This window comes from Lolium rigidum, chromosome 4 (assembly GCF_022539505.1).
Source record: "Lolium rigidum isolate FL_2022 chromosome 4, APGP_CSIRO_Lrig_0.1, whole genome shotgun sequence".
Lineage (NCBI taxonomy): Eukaryota > Viridiplantae > Streptophyta > Magnoliopsida > Poales > Poaceae > Lolium > Lolium rigidum.
Genome location: NC_061511.1, coordinates 16,634,978 through 16,652,229, shown reverse-complemented (window position 1 = coordinate 16,652,229; position 17,252 = coordinate 16,634,978).

The window sequence follows — 17,252 nt, the reverse complement described above, 5'->3', positions numbered from 1 at the left end:
TACTGCAAGTGGCATCATTCGTTCACCCATACCACCAGCGACTGCAAAGTGTTGCGTCAGCAGATCCAAATGGCGATAGAACAAGGCCGTCTGATTTTCAGCCAGTATGCCATGAAAGTGGACACGCAACCGTTCCCTGCCGTCAACATGGTGGAGTGCAATCATCTCGTGATACGCCTGCCAAATCTCTCGTTCAGTATTAACATGGCAGGGCCTGTATACCACCCTGGCAAGGACAAAGAAGAGAGCAGTCGTTCTCGTGGCAAGGACAAGGAGGAGGCCAGTTCACGCGACCGGCCCCGATATGATGACAAACGGTACGTCACCGAGGAACAAGTGAGAAGCGTGCGGTACCAACGACCACTCTCCGAGCACCTTCTTAACAAATATGAGCGTCAGTATGACCAACGCCGGCGGTATGACACAGCCGACGACCTAGGTCATCGGCCTAACGTAAGCAACAGAAAGTATCGTCGGTATGATAGAGACGATGAAGGATATGAGCGCCGCGCTAAGGGAAGGTCAAGGGAGCAAGAGGACATGGACCGACACTGGGATTGTCCTTTCTTTAAACACTGCTGGGACTCAGGAATGAGCCGATTGCCTACAATCGAAAGCTGCCCAGAATGTAGACCAAAGAAGAAGGACGCAGGAGACGTGTCAGTGTTCAAACGTCTAGGGCCTCTCCCATCTCGGAACAAACAAGCTGAGTCCTCTCGAGTGGAAGATCTCGAGGAGTTAGAAGATGAAGAAGAAGAAGAAGAAGAAGATAGATACCACCGGCCAAGGTGGTGCCCTGATGGACTCAGTCACTCTCAGAAGCGTAGGGTGCAGCAGCTACGTAGTTTGGAGGAAGCCGAGAGGTTATACCTGCACACGCTGAGGAAGGCGCGGCCCGATCTGGCCGCGAAAATTCAGCAAACTTTGGACGAAGAGGGTCGTCCACAGAAGAAAGAGTGGCGCCCCAAACCAAAGAAAGCCGATGATCAGACATCGGCTAGCACAAACATGGTGTTCATACTTCCGGCGGAGTTCTGCGCTCCAAGAGCAGAAGAGGCATCGGTAGCACAACTTGACTGCGGCCCACGGCCAGTTATCTTTGAAAAGCCGCGAGAAAGAAGCTATAGACATCTGAAGGCCCTGTACTTGAAAGGTTATATCAACGGGCAGCCTGTCAACAAGATGCTGGTTGACACGGGAGCGGCAGTCAATATAATGCCGTACTCCATGCTACGTCGCCTGGGACGCTCTAGCGCGGATCTGATCAAAACCAATGTCACATTGAGCGACTTCAACGGCCAAGCATCAGAAGCGCAAGGCGTTCTGAGCGTGGATCTGACTGTAGGCCGAAAAACAATCCCCACGTCGTTCTTCATCGTCGACAGCAAAAGCACCTACGATGTCCTGCTAGGGAGGGATTGGATTCACGCCAACTGCTGCATTCCATCCACAATGCACCAATGCTTGATATAGTGGGATGGAGATGAAGTGGAGGTCGTCCATGCAGATGACTCAGCTGAAATCTCAACGGCTGACATGAACATTTGGGACGCGGTAGACCAAGAGCCACTCTCTGGAGTCAGTTTGGACGGCTGTGAGCGCATCGAAGTGACAAAAAACGGGGTGAGACTGGTCTTATCCACCGGCCTGACAGTATAGCAAGAGCAAAGCCTATAGACTTACGTGACAAGGCCGATCCCTGCGATCGGCCCCAAAAAATAAGAAGTAATGATCTCAACTCAAGCATGTCACGTAGATATAGTAGAGCACGAACAAGATGTAAACCTTCATTGAGCAATGCAATCAAAATGGGGGCCGATTCCAGCAATCGGCCCATATTATCCTCGCCATACGTTTTGCCTGTGTTGAGCATCGATCTAGCAGGCGACGGAAAGCTAGGGTATGGGTTTACATCGGCTGATGAGCTAGAAGAAGTTGACATTGGTCCTGGGGATAAGCCACGACCAACTTTTATCAGCAAAAAGTTAGATCCGCATTTGAGGAGCCTGATGATAGCTCTGTTGAAGGAATACCCAGACTGCTTTGCATGGGATTACACAGAGATGCCTGGGTTAGACAGGAGCATAATTGAGCATCGGCTCCCTCTCAAGAAAGGATTTCGGCCGTTCCAGCAACGAGCACGACAGATGAAGGCCGAAATTCTGGAAGAAGTCAAGAAAGAGATCGAGAAGATGTTGGCCGCCGGGTTCATCAGACCATGCAGGTACGCTGAATGGATTTCTAGTATTGTACCTGTAGAGAAAAAGGACGGCCGATGGCGTGTCGCCATAGATTTTCGAGATCTCAACAGAGCTACTCCAAAGGATGAGTATCCAATGCCTGTAGCAGAGACATTGATCAATGCAGCTGCTGGTCATAAGGTGCTAAGTTTCATGGATGGCAATGCCGGCTACAACCAAATTTTCATGGCTCCAGAAGATATACACAAGACTGCATTCAGAGTACCAGGATCAGTGGGCTTGTTTGAATATGTGGTCATGACTTTTGGGCTGAAGAATGCCGGTGCAACATACCAAAGAGCCATGAATTACATCTTTCATGATCTGATCGGCAAGTTGGTGGAAATTTACATCGATGACGTGGTGGTTAAGTCTGTCTCCATAGAAGGACACTTGGATGATTTGCGACGCATCCTAGACCGAACTAGAAAATTCGGGCTAAGAATGAATCCAAAGAAGTGTGCTTTTGGTGTGACGGCCGGTCAGTTCTTGGGTTTTTTGGTTCATGAACATGGAATTGAGATCGGCCTGAAGAGTTAGGAGGCAGTACGAACCATGCAGCCACCTACCACGAAGAAAGAACTCCAACGTCTCATCGGCAAAATCAACTTCGTCCGACGGTTCATATCCAATCTGTCAGGACGAATCGAGCCGTTCATGGCATTGGTGAAAAGTAAGTCTGATGACGAGTTTCACTGGGGGGCAGAGCAGCAGCGAGCGTTTGACGAGATTAAACAGTATCTAACGACGCCGCCTGTGTTGGTTCCACCTCAGCAAGACAGACCGTTCTATATTTACTTATCAGTGGCTGACACTTCCATCGCGTCAGTGGTGGTACAACTTTATGATGGTCTGGAGAAGGTGGCTTTCTACCTCAGCAGAAGGATGTTGGATGCAGAGACAAGGTACCCTGAGATCGATAAGTTGTGCCTCTGCCTATTTTTCACCTGCACCAAGCTTCGTCACATCTTTCTGTCAGCGGAAATTGTCGTCATATGCAAGTCAGACGTCATCAAACACATGTTGTCGGCTCCTGTGTTGAAAGGCCGACTCGGCAAATGGATGTTTGCGTTGTCGGAATTTGATCTCCGGTATCAGCCTGCGAAGGCAGTCAAGGGACAAGCATTAGCCGATCTGATTGCTGAACGAATCAACACTGACATAGCAGCACTATCTGTACGTGCATGGGCCATGTTCTTCGATGGATCGGCTTGTGATGATGGTTGTGGCATCAGCATTCTACTCGTGTCGCCTCGGGGGGGCAACATATTCCTTCTCCATCAGGTTATCTACCCCTTGCACTAATAATGTCGCTGACTATGAGGCAATACGCAAGGGAATGGAGTTGCTTTTGGAAGCGGGGGCCGAAGCGGTGGAACTTTTTGGAGATTCAAAGTTGGTGATTTCCCAGCTCACAGAGGAATACAAGTGCGAGAGTGAGTCACTCTTCCGATTATGGGTGCAATGCCGTGAATTGATGGCACAATTTAGGTACATAAACTTTAATTGGATCCCAAGGTCACAAAATACCGAGGCCAACGACCTCGCACAGGTGGCATCAGGCTACAAGGACGTAACAGATGAAGATGATGTTCAGGTGCAGTTCCTGGAACAGGATGACTGGAGAGCCGATATCTTCAATTACTTGAAAGATACGGCTCGGGGGGCACTGATACGTCTCCGACGTATCGATAATTTCTTATGTTCCATGCCACATTATTGATGATATCTACATGTTTTATGCACACTTTATGTCATATTCGTGCATTTTATGGAACTAACCTATTAACAAGATGCTGAAGTGCCAATTCTTGTTTTCTGCTGTTTTTGGTTTCAGAAATCCTAGTAAAGAAATATTCTCGGAATTGGACGAAATCAACGCCCAGGGTTCTATTTTGCCACGAAGCTTCCAGAAGACCGAAGAGGAGACGAAGTGGGGCCACGAGGTGGCCATACCATAGGGCGGCGCGGCCCAAGCCCTGGCCGCGCCGACCTATAGTGTGGGCCCCTCGTGACGCCCCTTGACCTGCCCTTCCGCCTACAAATAGTCTTCGTCGCGAAACCCCTAGTACCGAGAGCCACGATACGGAAAACCTTCCAGAGACGCCGCCGCCGCCAATCCCATCTCGGGGGATTCAGGAGATCGCCTCCGGCACCCTGCCGGAGAGGGGAATCATCTCCCGGAGGACTCTACGCCGCCATGGTCGCCTCCGGAGTGATGTGTGAGTAGTCTACCCCTGGACTATGGGTCCATAGCCGTAGCTAGATGGTTGTCTTCTCCCCATTGTGCTTAATTGTCGGGTCTTGTGAGCTGCCGAACATGATCAAGATCATCTATACGTAATTCTATATGTTGCGTTTGTTGGGATCCGATGAATAGAGAATACTATGTTATGTTGATTATCAATTCATGTCTATGTGTTGTTTATGATCTTGCATGCTCTCCGTTATTAGTAGATGCTCTGGCCAAGTTGATGCTAGTAACTCCAAGAGGGAGTATTTATGCTCGATAGTGGGTTCATGTCTCCGTGAATCTGGAGGAGTGACAAGAACCTCTAAGATTATGGATGTGCTTGTTGCCACTAGGGATAAAACATTGGTGCTATGTTCGAGGATGTAGTTCTCGATTACATTACGCGCAATACTTAATGCAATTGTCCGTTGTTAGCAACTTAATACTGGAGGGGGTTCGGATGATAACCTGAAGGTGGACTTTTTAGGCATAGATGCATGCTGGATAGCGGTCTATGTACTTTGTCGTAATGCCCAATTAAATCTCACTATACTCATCATAATATGTATGTGCATGGTCATGCCCTCTTTATTTGTCAATTGCCCAACTGTAATTTGTTCACCCAACATGTTGTTTATCTTATGGGAGAGACACCTCTAGTGAGCTGTGGACCCCGGTCCAATTCTCTATCTCGAAATACAATCTCTTGCAATCTTTGTTCTACTGTTTTCTGCAAACAATCATCATCCACACTATACATCTAATCCTTTGTTACAGCAAGCCGGTGAGATTGACAACCTCGCTTGTTTCGTTGGGGCAAAGTACTTGGTTTGTGTTGTGCGGGTTCCACGTTGGCGCCGGAATCCCTGGTGTTGCGCCGCACTACATCTCGCCGCCATCAACCTTCAACGTGCTTCTTGACTCCCTACTGGTTCGATAAACCTTGGTTTCTAACTGAGGGAAACTTACTGCTGTACGCATCACACCTTCCACTTGGGGTTCCCAACGGTCGCGTGTTGTACGCGTGTCAAGCTAAATTTCTGGCGCCGTTGCCGGGGAACTGAAGAAAAGAAGATTTCTAACTCCCACGTCAACTACGCGCCAGCAGGCACCTAAACGGATAATGTACAAGGCCATGAAATATGTCCTTATAGGAGATGACATGTTCTACAGGACTTTGGAGGGATTACTTCTCAAATGCCTGGGACCAGCCGAGTCAAATCGGCTCTTACACGAGGTACACGAAGGCGCCTGTGGAACTCATCAATCGGCTCATAAGATGAAATGGCTAATCAGGCGATCAGGGTTTTACTGGCCCACCATGCTTGAGGATTGCTTTAAATACTATAAAGGATGCCAAGCGTGTCAGATGTTTGGGAAGATTCAGATGGTACCCGCATCAGCAATGAACCCCATCATCAAGCCTTGGCCATTTCGAGGTTGGGGCATGGATATGATCGGCAAAATCCATCCTGCATCGAGCAAAGGCCACGAGTGGATTTTGGCCATTACAGATTACTTCACTAAATGGGTGGAGGCCGTCCCTATGAAGAAGGTAAAATCGGAAGATGTTATCATTTTGTGAAAGAACATGTCATTCATAGATTCGGGATTCCCCAGACTATTACGACCGATGGAGGTTCGGTCTTCATTTCTAAAGAGTTCAAAAAGTTCTGTGATGACATGGGAATTAAGTTGATCCGATCGTCTCCATACTATGCTCAAGCAAATGGGCAAGCTGAAGCGTCCAACCAGAGCCTCATCAAGCTGATTAAGAGAAAAGTTGACGAGCACCCTAGACGTTGGCATGAGGTATTGTCAGAAGCTTTGTGGGCTTATCGCATGTCATGTCATGGGGCTATAAAAACCTCACCATACCAGCTGGTCTATGGACAAGAATCCGTATTTCCTTGGGAAATTACGGCTGGATCGAGACGTGTTACGTTTCAGAATGATCTAACATCTGAAGAATATGCGGCCCTGATGAGTGATAGTATTGAGGATCTAACGGAACTCAGACTTTGGTCGTTGGAGAAGATTAAAGAGAACAAAGCCAAGGTAGCTCGCGCATACAATAAGAAGGTGAGACCAAAGGAGTTTCAGGTTGGTGATCTAGTATGGGAAGCTGTATTGCCATTAGGAATTAAGGATAAAGCGTATGGTAAATGGTCTCCTAATTGGCACGGGCCGTACAGAGTCGACCAGGTTTTGAAGGGTAATGCATACATGCTCGAGCAGCTGGACGGTGTTAAATTCCCAGTAGCTGTCAATGGTCAACATCTCAAGAAATATTTCCCAAGCATGTGGGATGATGAACAGTGAAATATGGGGGCCGATGCATAAAATCGGCCAGTAAAAATTTTTTTACATACAAATTATAGCCGATGTACGGACATCGACTTTAGAAAAATATGCAAAACAACAAGATGCAAGTACAGCCGATGCACAGACATCGACTTCAGACTAAAAAGCCGATGCACAGCCATCGACTCTAGAGGAACAAGCTCAATTGAGGGATTGGGATGATTCTCCCATTGGATTCGCTGAGGAGTTGAATCTGTGCGTTTGAGATCTAAGGTTCGCGTGGCCGTGAATTGACCTGTTTGAACGGCAATTTGGGGGATCTGAGTTTATTCTCTCAGATGAAGGTTGCAGTCTACCGTGTGGATAGGCAACTGATTTGGCCTGATTTGGCCTTAATCGCGTTTTATGGTAAAGGCCGATGCGCTGCCATCGGCTCTTTGTGTGTTGACTTACTTTGACAATCGGCAAAATTGATGTGAAAGCAAAATCGATATAGGAACATTTTCTTCATTAATAGAAGGAATTTCTTACAGAGAAGAGCCGATTGCTCGAGGGAGGAAGAACAAAAGAGAGGTCTATTGACCAATCTACTACTACTACTAGTCTATACTAGTAGATGCTACTCTATGGGCCGTCGCTGCCCTCGTTGTCGCCGTCGAAGCTGCCGTCGGCGGGCTCCTCGTCGCTGCTCCCGTAGCCCTCGATGGGGGCCTCCTCCTCCTCGTCGTCGTCGTCGTCATCATCATCCGACCCGGCGCGGAAGCGCTTCGCCGGTGGGTAGTCTTCGAGGGAATCGTCGTCCTCCTCTTCTTCCTCCTCGTCGGAGGAGGTGAAGTCGTCCCAGGAGAAGCGGTCGTCCTCGCTCTCCGTCTCCAGCTCCCCATCGGCGAGGAATTGGAGGTCGTCGTCTCCGTCGGTCAGGGACTTGACATCCTCAGACCAAACGGAGGAATCATGGTCCTCCTGGTCCCATTCCTTTGGGGCGCGGCGGTTGTGCGCCGCCATCAAATCCCACTCCGGCGTGGGCTCGCGGAAGGAGGAAGATGAGGAGGAGAGAACCGATGAGGCAGAGGAGGAGGAAGAGGAAGACATGGCTACAGAGGAAGGGGGTTTTTTGCCGATGGCTAGTACAGAGCAAGGGGATGAAGAGGCGAACTGTTCGGCGCGGTTAAATAAAGGGGATATAGTGGAGATTTAATGCCACAGCGGTTTCCGAGGAAGTGGTGCCAAAAAACTGTCAAATCGTGCAGAGAAGTTGAGAAGGCAAGGCATCATGATGAAAGGATACTGCGACGGTTCTACTCTGCCACGACATGACCCTACGAAGAAAAAACAGAGTGGTTTTGGAATTATCATTGCCAAAACCAGGGGGGCATGTGTTATCACCAGATTTTAACCAAGTCAGGAGGTGGGCCGTGATTGAGATGGGCTTGGAAAATATACACGGGAAATATTCATGAATCGGCCTCGTGCAAGAGTTTGGGCTAAATTGCCCGTGTATCTGTAAATTATAGTAGGTTACGTGCCGGTTAGAATTAAAAGATAGAGTTTAGCTCGTACACGGTTGGGATTATTCTCAAATTAGAGAGTCTACGGACTATAAATATGTATCTAGGGTTATCGAGGAAGGAGGACGATCACGTTCACAACAAACCAATCTAGGCGCATCGCCACCCCTTGTTTCGAGGGTTTCTTCCGGGTAAGCGCTATGATGCCTAGATCGCATCTTGCGATCTAGGCAGTATCTTGTTTATTCGTTGTTTATGTGTTGCTCGTACTGAAGCCTTTTTTATGGCGAGCAACACCGTTATCATAGATACTTTAGGGTTAGCATCGGTACTTTCTTGATGTATTTGCTTAGTTATGCTATCCCTAGATATCTAGCTGCTCTTACATCTATCTTAGGTGTGAGGGCAGCACCTTGCTTAGTCTTTATTTAGTAGATTCGATCTGTTACGGTTGTTCCTTGTTCTTCAAGGATTAGTTTAATATCCATATGGTTAGGCCTTGCAAACGGATTGAATGATCCAGTAGTGCGTAAGGTACGGTTCGCTGATCTTAGAAGGGATGTTCCGAGGATCAACTCCATGTTGGTTTTTAGGCCTTTTCTAGGGTTGGTTTTCCGTCATCTTTCGTACCTGCCAGGCTCAATTACGTGTAAGCCGTTCCGGTTATGTGGTGAAAACCCTAAATCGTCGTAGATCGTTTTAGCTTAGTATTGATCAAGCAGGACCACCATGTTATCGTAGATCCAATACGAATCATGGGTGGATCGGCTCCATGAGCCGATTCACAGGATAACCTGAGAGCCGATCGAGGCTCGTATTTAATTTTACGTGTATGCCATGCAGGAAACTAGTCGAAGCAATCCATCACCTTCCTGACCAGGTATAGGTCAGGTGGCACGCCCTTGCACAAGCATCGGACGTGCGTGCCGGAGCATTGCGGGCCGTCGCCCGAGGGACCAGGGCCCACCAGCAGTCCTGGGAGCCTCCCGGCTCTACGTGTTGCCCGTCGCTGCTCGCCGGTGGGTTTTGGTGGTCAACAAAGTCTAACCCACTTCCTATGCAAAGGAATCTTGTACACAAATAAATTCATGAAGAGCAAAGTGACAAGATCAGGAAGATAAAACAAGTGTAGTTTCAAAAATTTCAGCACATAGAGAGGTGTTTTAGTAACATGAAAATTTCTACAACCATATTTTCCTCTCTCATAATAATGTCCAGTAGCATCATGAGCAAACTCAACAATATAACTATCACATAAAGCATTCTTATCATGAGTCTCATGCATAAAATTATTACTCTCCACATAAGCATAATCAATTTTATTAGTTGTAGTGGGAGCAAATTCAACAAAGTAGCTATCATTATTATTCTCATCATCAAATATAGGAGGCATATTGTAATCATAATCAAATTTATCCTCCATAACAGGAGGTACTAAAAGACTATTATCATTATAATCATCATAAATAGGAGGCAAAGTATCATCAAAGTAAATTTTCTCCTCAATGCTTGGGGGACTAAAAAGATCATGCTCATCAAAGCCAGCTTCCCCAAGCTTAGAATTTTCCATATCATTAGCAACAATGGTGTTCAAAGTGTTCATACTAATATGTTCCATGGGTTTTTTAATTTTCGGATCAAACCATCCATGTCTTAAATCAGGAAATGGAATAAGAAGCTCATTGTTGTCCATTATGCCTTACTAGTGTAAACAAGAAACAAAAAGATGCAATTGCAGGATCTAAAGGAAATAGCTTCGAGCACACACACAATGGCGCCAGAAAAGTACTTAGTTACACCGGAACCGGAGTATGAGTGCCTTTTACCTTTCCTCCCCGACAACGGCGCCGGAAAAGTGCTTGATGTCTACGGGTGCTTCTATTCTTGTAGATAGTGTTGGGCCTCCAAGAGCAGAGGTTTGTAGAACAGCGAGCAAGTTTCCCTTAAATGGATCACCCAAGGTTTATCGAACTCGGGGAGGAAGAGGTCAAAGATATCCCTCTCATGCAACCCTGCAACCACAAAGCAAGAAGTCTCTTGTGTCCCCAACACACCTAATAGGTGCACTAGTTCGGCGAAGAGATAGTGAAATACAGGTGGTATGAATATATGAGCAGTAGTAACGGCACCAGAAAAGTGCTTGGCTGCCCAAGACTGGCGTGTGGTTGATGGTGGTAATATTGCAGGCAGTAGAAACGCAGTAAAACAGTAAACAAACAGCGATAGCAGTATTTAGGAACAAGGCCTAGGGATCATACTTTCACTAGTGGACACTCTAAACATTGATCACATAACAGAATAAATAGATAGATGTGATGCGTGTGGTTGACACGTCCGTTGGGAACCCCAAGAGGAAGGTGTGATGCGCACAGCGGCAAGTTTCCCTCACTAAGAAACCAAGGTTTAATCGAACCAGTAGGAGTCAAGAAGCACGTTGAAGGTTGATGGCGGCGGGATGTAGTGCGGCGCAACACCGAGATTCCGGCGCCAACGTGGAACCTGCACAACACAACCAAAGTACTTTGCCCCAACGAAAGCAGTGAGGTTGTCAATCTCACCGGCTTGCTGTAACAAAGGATTAACCGTATTGTGTGGAAGATGATTGTTTGCAGAAAATAGTAGAACAAGTATTGCGATAGATTGTATTTCGAGTATAGAGAATTGGACCGGGGTCCACAGTTCACTAGAGGTGTCTCTCCCATAAGATAAACGAGCATGTTGGGTGAACAAATTACGGTTGGGCAATTGACAACTAAAGAGGCCATGACCATGCACATACATATTATGATGAGTATAGTGAGATTTAATTGGGCATTACGACAAAGTACATAGACCGCCATCCGACATGCATCTATGCCTAAAAAGTCCACCTTCGAGGTTATCATCCGAACCCCTCCGAGTATTAAGTTGCTAACAACGGACAATTGCATTAAGTATTGCGCGTAATGTAACTAGTAACTACATCCTTGAACATAGCACTAATGTTTTATCCCTAGTGGCAACAACACATCCACAACCTTAGAACTTTACGTCACATCGTCCCCAGATATCAATGGAGGCATGAGCCCACTATCGAGCATAAATACTCCCTCTTGGAGTTACAAGCATCTACTTGGCCAGAGCATCTACTAGTAACGGAGAGCATGCAAGATCATAAACAACACATAGACATAACTTTGATAATCAACATAACAAGTATTCTCTGTTCATCGGATCCCAACAAACGCAACATATAGAATTACAGATAGATGATCTTGATCATGTTAGGCAGCTCACAAGATCCGACAATGAAGCACAATGGGGAGAAGACAACCATCTAGCTACTGCTATGGACCCATAGTCCAGGGGTAGACTACTCACACATCACTCCGGAGGCGACCATGGCGGCGTAGAGTCCTCCGGGAGATGAATCCCCTCTCCGGCAGGGTGCCGGAGGCGATCTCCTGGATCCCCGAGATGGGATCGGCGGCGGCGGCGTCTCCGGAAGGTTTTCCGTATCGTGGCTCTCGATGCTGGGGGTTTCGCAACGGAGGCTTTAAGTAGGCGGAAGGGCAGGTCGGGGAGGCGGCACGAGGGCCCCACACCACGGGGCCGCGCGGCCAAGGGGGCCGCGCCGCCCTAGGGTGTGGCCACCTCGTGGCCCCACTTCGTCTCCTCTTCGGACTTCCGGAAGCTTCGTGGCAAAATAGGACCACGGGCGTTGATTTCGTCCAATTCCGAGAATATTTCGTTACTAGGATTTACTGAAACCAAAAACAGCAGAAAACGACAGAATCGGCACTTCGGCATCTTGTTAATAGGTTAGTTCCAGAAAATGCACGAATATGACATAAAGTGTGCATAAAACATGTAGATAACATCAATAATGTGGCATGGAACATAAGAAATTATCGATACGTCGGAGACGTATCGGCATCCCCAAGCTTAGTTCCGCTCGTCCCGAGCGAGGTAAAACGATAACACGGATAATTTCTGGAGTGACATGCCATCATAACCTTGATCATACTATTTGTAAAGCATATGTAGTGAATGCAGCGATCAAAACAATGTATATGACATGAGTAAACAAGTGAATCATACAGCAAAGACTTTTCATGAATAGTACTTAAAGACAAGCATCAATAAGTCTTGCATAAGAGTTAACTCATAAAGCAATAATTCAAAGTAAAAGCATTGAAGCAACACAAAGGAAGATTAAGTTTCAGCGGTTGCTTTCAACTTGTAACATGTATATCTCATGGATATTGTCAACATAGAGTAATATAATAAGTGCAATATGCAAGTATGTAGGAATCAATGCACAGTTCACACAAGTGTTTGCTTCTTGAGGTGGAGAGAAATAGGTGAACCGACTCAACATTGAAAGTAAAAGAATTGTCCTCCATAGAGGAAAAGCATCGATTGCTATATTTGTGCTAGAGCTTTGATTTTGAAAACATGAAACAATTTTGTCAACGGTAGTAATAAAGCATATGTATCATGTATATTATATCTTACAAGTTGCAAGCCTCATGCATAGTATACTAATAGTGCCCGCACCTTGTCCTAATTAGCTTGGACTACCGGATCATCACAATGCACATGTTTTAACCAAGTGTCACAAAGGGGTACCTCTATGCCGCCTGTACAAAGGTCTAAGGAGAAAGCTCGCATTGGATTTCTCGCTATTGATTATTCTCAACTTAGACATCCATACCGGGACAACATAGACAACGGATAATGGACTCCTCTTTTATGCATAAGCATGTAACAACAATTAATAATTTTCTCATATGAGATTGAGGATATATGTCCAAAACTGAAACTTCCACCATGGATCATGGCTTTAGTTAGCGGCCCAATGTTCTTCTCTAACAATATGCATGCTTAACCATAAGGTGGTAGATCGCTCTTACTTCAGACAAGACGAACATGCATAGCAACTCACATGAAATTCAACAAAGAGTAGTTGATGGCGTCCCCAGTGAACATGGTTATCGCACAACAAGCAACTTAATACGAAATAAAGTGCATAATTACATATTCAATACCACAATAGTTTTTAAGCTATTTGTCCCATGAGCTATATATTGCAAAGGTGAATGATGGAATTTTAAAGGTAGCACTCAAGCAATTTACTTTGGAATGGCGGAAAATACCATGTAGTAGGTAGGTATGGTGGACACAAATGGCATAGTGGTTGGCTCAAGTATTTTGGATGCATGAGAAGTATTCCCTCTCGATACAAGGTTTAGGCTAGCAAGGCTTATTTGAAACAAACACAAGGATGAACCGGTGCAGCAAAACTCACATAAAAAACATATTGTAAACATTATAAGACTCTACACCGTCTTCCTTGTTGTTCAAACTCAATACTAGAAATTATCTAGACCTTAGAGAAACCAAATATGCAAACCAAATTTTAGCATGCTCTATGTATTTCTTCATTAATGGGTGCAAAGCATATGATGCAAGAGCTTAAACATGAGCACAACAATTGCCAAGTATCACATTACCCAAGACATTTATAGCAAATTACTACATGTATCATTTTCCAATTCCAACCATATAACAATTTAACGAAGGAGAAACTTCACCATGAATACTATGAGTAGAAACTAAGGACATACTTGTCCATATGCTACAGCGGAGCGTGTCTCTCTCCCATAAAGTGAATGCTAGGATCCATTTTATTCAAACAAAACAAAAAACAAAACCGACGCTCCAAGCAAAGCACATAAGATGTGATGGAATAAAAATATAGTTTCAGGGGAGGAACCTGATAATGTTGTCGATGAAGAAGGGGATGCCTTGGGCATCCCCAAGCTTAGACGCTTGAGTCTTCTTGATATATGCAGGGGTGAACCATCGGGGCATCCCCAAGCTTAGAGCTTTCACTCTCCTTGATCATGTTGCATCATACTCCTCTCTTGATCCTTGAAAACTTCCTCCACACCAAACTTAGAACAACTCATTAGAGGGTTAGCGACAATAAAAATTAACATGTTCAGAGGTGACACAATCATTCTTAACACTTCTGGACATTGCATAAAGCTACTGGACATTAATGGATCAAAGAAATTCATCCAACATAGCAAAAGAGGCAATGCGAAATAAAAGGCAGAATCTGTCAAAACAGAACAGTTCGTATTGACGAATTTTATCGAGGCACCAGACTTGCTCAAATGAAAATTCTCAAATTGAATGAAAGTTGCGTACATATCTGAGGATCACTCACGTAAATTGGCATAATTTTGTGAGTTACCTACAGGGAAAACAGCCCAGATTCGTGACAGCAAAGAAATCTGTTTCTGCGCAGTAATCCAAATCTAGTATGAACTTTTCTATCAACGACTTTACTTGGCACAATAAAACACTAAACTAAGATAAGGAGAGGTTGCTACAGTAGTAAACAACTTCCAAGACACAAAATAAAAACAAAGTACTGTAGGTAAAAACATGGGTTGTCTCCCATAAGCGCTTTTCTTTAACGCCTTTCAGCTAGGCGCAGAAAGTGTGTATCAAGTATTATCAAGAGATGGTGTGTCAACCTTACCTTGGGCTTTACCCTTACCTTTCTTATTGTTTTTCTTTCCCTTTGATTTAGGAAATATATGATTTCCTCCCGGTGTAGAGGTGAATTCCAGGGTGCCTTCTCCCACATCAATGACTGCTCCCAATAGTTTCAGCAGGGATCTTCCGAGTGTGATTTTTCCTGTCCCTACGCATTCAATAACAAGATAATCAATGGATATTGTTCTTCCCAGAATGGTTGTATGCACACCTGCAGCTATTCCCTTAGGAATTATAACAGAGTTAGCAATGAGAGTTATTTCTTCTCCTCCTTCATCGACTCCCCAAAGTTTCAAAGATTTATAAATGCTCTCAGGTATAAGACAAAATTCAGACATAATATCACAATTGGCACGAAGAGTTCGATCACCGATAACAATTTTAACAGTAGGATCCCACAATGAAAGTTTAGAGTTCACTAAAACTTGTTCAAGACGATTACGAACATGGCAATAGTTATCATCCAAGCGAGATGTACTTATCTCGAGATTGTTTAATCTATTATAAATGCTAGTGAGGGCTGAATCAAAGTTATTAGCTGAATCATGTGATGCAACCAACTTCTTTATGGCATTAAAAGCTTGATCCCCATTGCAATGAAGGAAATCTCCTCCCACTAAAGTATCCAAAGCATATCTATAGCGAATCATAAGACCAAAATAAAAATTACTAAGGAGCAAACTTAGAGTCATTTGAGGTTCAGTTTTACGATAAGAAGTAAATATTCCAGACCAAGCATCCTTAAAACTCTCCTCATCCCCTTGTTTAAAAGTGAAGACTAATTCTTCAGGCGAAGAAGTAACGAGGTTCGGAGCTAGACATGGTAACAAAAGTAACTAATTTTTTTGTATTTTTAATATAGAGTGCAAGACAGTAAATAAAGCAAACTAGATAAAGTAAATGCAAGTAACTAATTTTTTTGTGTTTTTGATATAGCAAACAAGGTAGCAAATAAAGTAAAACTAGCAACTAATTTTTTTGTATTTTGATTTAGTGCAGCAAAGAAAGTAGTAAATAAAACTAAGCAAGACAAAAACAAAGTAAAGAGATTGGGAAGTGGAGACTCCCCTTGCAGCGTGTCTTGATCTCCCCGGCAACGGCGCCAGAAATTTGCTTGATGCGTGTGGTTGACACGTCCGTTGGGAACCCCAAGAGGAAGGTATGATGCGCACAGCGGCAAGTTTCCCTCAGTAAGAAACCAAGGTTTAATCGAACCAGTAGGAGTCAAGAAGCACGTTGAAGGTTGATGGCGGCGGGATGTAGTGCGGCGCAACACCGTAGATTCCGGCGCCAACGTGGAACCTGCACAACACAACCAAAGTACTTTGCCCCAACGAAACAGTGAGGTTGTCAATCTCACCTGGCTTGCTGTAACAAAGGATTAACCGTATTGTGTGGAAGATGATTGTTTGCGGAAAACAGTAGAACAAGTATTGCAGTAGATTGTATTTCGGTATAGAGAATTGGACCGGGGTCCACAGTTCACTAGAGGTGTCTCTCCCATAAGATAAACGGCATGTTGGGTGAACAAATTACGGTTGGGCAATTGACAAATAAAGAGGGCATGACCATGCACATACATATTATGATGAGTATAGTGAGATTTAATTGGGTATTACGACAAAGTACATAGACCGCCATCCAGCATGCATCTATGCCTAAAAAGTCCACCTTCGAGGTTATCATCCGAACCCCCTCCGGTATTAAGTTGCTAACAACGAGACAATTGCATTAAGTATTGCGCGTAATGTAACTAGTAACTACATCCTTGAACATAGCACTAATGTTTTATCCCTAGTGGCAACAACACATCCACAACCTTAGAACTTTCCGTCACTTGTCCCGAGATATCAATGCAGGCATGAACCCACTATCGAGCATAAATACTCCCTCTTGGAGTTACAAGCATCTGCTTGGCCAGAGCATCTACTAGTAACGGAGAGCATGCAAGATCATAAGCAACACATAGACATAACTGTGATAATCAACATAACAAGTATTCTCTATTCATCGGATCCCAACAAACGCAACATATAGAATTACAGATAGATGATCTTGATCATGTTAGGCAGCTCACAAGATCCGACAATGAAGCACAATGGGGAGAAGACAACCATCTAGCTACTGCTATGGACCCATAGTCCAGGGGTAGACTACTCACACATCACTCCGGAGGCGACCATGGCGGCGTAGAGTCCTCCGGGAGATGAATCCCCTCTCCGGCGGGGTGCCGGAGAGCGATCTCCTGGATCCCCCGAGATGGGATCGGCGGCGGCGGCGTCTCCGGAAGGTTTTCCGTATCGTGGCTCTCGATGTGGGGGTTTCGCAACGGAGGCTTTAAGTAGGCGGAAGGGCAGGTCAGGAGGCGGCACGAGGGCCCCACACCACAGGGCCGCGCGGCCAAGGGGGGGGGCC